We start from the raw sequence: 2,101 nt of genomic DNA, 5'->3' as shown, positions 1-2,101 counted from the left end.
CTCCATCCTTCCAGATGCCTACTTTGGAATCCTGGATGCCAACCTTGGTGCCTCTGTTTCCTGCACTACCCAAGTCCAATCCTTCAGCAAATCCTATTGGCTATACCTTCAAAGTATGTCCAGAATTTGAACACTTCTAGCTACCTTGGTCCAGGCCATCATCACCTCTAGACTTCTTATTCAGATAGTTTCCTATCTGGTCCTGCAGCATCTGGCCTTACCCAGTAGTTCTCATCTCAGTTGGAGAAAAAGAAAAAGGCAGTCTTTTTTTTTTTTTGAGATGGAGTCTCACCCTGTCACCCAGGCTGGAGTGCAGTGGTGCAATCTCGGCCCACTGCAACCTCTCCCTCCTGGGTTCAAGTGACTCTCCTGCCTCAGCCTCCTGAGTAGCTGGGACTACAGGTGCCCACCACCATGCCCAGCTAATTTTTGTATTTTTAGTAGAGACGGGGTTTCACCATGTTGGCCAGGTTGGTCTCAAACTCCTGACCTCAGGTGATCCACCAGCTGTGGGCTCCCAAAGTGCTGGGATTACAGGCATGAGCCCTCGTGCCCAGTGGAAAAAGCCAAAGTCTTTATAATGACCTCTAGGGCCTGACGTTATCTGACTCATCTTTATCACTCTTTGCATCTCTGCCTTTGTTCCGCACATATTGCTTGTGCCAGGCACATTCCTGCCTCAGAGCCTTTGCACTTACTATTGCCTCTGCCTAGGATGTTCTTTCTCCAAATAACTGCATGACTGGCCCCCTTGCTTCTTTCTGGTCTCTACTCAAAAGACCCCTCTCAGTGTGACTTTCCCTGGCTGTCCCATCAAAATGTCAACACCCCTCTGACATGCCTGCCAACCATGCTTTATGTTTTTTCTCTTTAGTATTTATCACTGTTCAATATATCAAACATCTTACTCATCTATCCTCCACTGGAATGTAAGTTCCGCAACATTAGAAAAATTTTATTTTATTTTTTTCAAGGTCTCGCTCTGTCACCCAGGCTGGAGTTCAGTGGCACAATCATAGTTCACTGTAGCCTTGAACTTCTGAGTTTAAGCACTCCTCCTGCCCTTCCAAAGTGCCGGGATTACAGACATGAGCCACAATGCCTGGCCCAGAAGTTTTGTTTATTTTGTTCCCTGAAATTTCTTCAATGCTTAAAATAGAGGTTAGTGAAATTTGAAAAATGAATGTATATGTATTTTTTTCCATTTTAATCTTCCCAATAAGATACTTCAATATTGTCTCCACTTTGTAGATTAAAAACCTGAGGCACAGAGCAATCAGGTCGCTTGCCTAAGGGTCATACAGCTGGGAAGTGTGGCCCAGGGGAAGACTCTACCCCCTTACCTCAGATTTCTCACATTATTTAAATGAGGTTCCTAAAAGAATGCCCTCTTTGCAGGGTCATTGTGACATATTGTGAAGATTATGTGTGATAGAGCATATGACAAACTTAAAGCCAGTGCTTGGCATGCTGTAATCACTCAAGAAGTAGTCTCTGGCTGAGTGAGGTGGCACATGCCTGTAATTCCAGCTACTTGGGAGGCTGAGGTGGGAGGATCAGCCGATCTTGGGAGGCAGAGGTTGCAGTGAGCTAAGATCGCACCACTGCACTACAGCCTGGTTAACAGAGTGAGACTCCATCTCAAAAAAACAAAACAAAACAAAACAAAAAAACAGAAGTAGTCTCTAGAAATATGTAAGGATGTACGAGGTGTTTGTTCCTAGTCATGAAAGGTAGGAATATCTCAGCACAGAGGCTGATCAAGGGGCCAGAAAGTTACTATTATTGTTTTTGCTTTTGAGACGGAGTCTCACTCTGTCGCCCAGGTTGGAGTGCAGGGGTGTGATCTCGGCTCACTGCAACCTCCACCTCCCGGGTTCAAGCAATTCTCTGTCTCAGCCCCCCGAGTAGCTGGGATTACAGGCACCTGCCATCACACCTGGCTAATTTTTGTATTTTTAGTAGAGACAGGGTTTCACCATCTTGGCCAGGCTTGTCTTGAACTCCTGACCTCGTGATCCATCCGCCTCGGCCTCCCAAAGTGCTGGGATTATAGGTGTGAGCCACCGCGCCCGGCCTTGTTTTGTTTTTGAGACAAGGT

Source organism: Mandrillus leucophaeus, unplaced genomic scaffold (assembly GCF_000951045.1).
Source record: "Mandrillus leucophaeus isolate KB7577 unplaced genomic scaffold, Mleu.le_1.0 Scaffold370, whole genome shotgun sequence".
NCBI lineage: Eukaryota > Metazoa > Chordata > Mammalia > Primates > Cercopithecidae > Mandrillus > Mandrillus leucophaeus.
The sequence above is the reverse complement of the archived record's forward strand: the minus strand, read 5'-3'. Positions refer to the sequence as shown.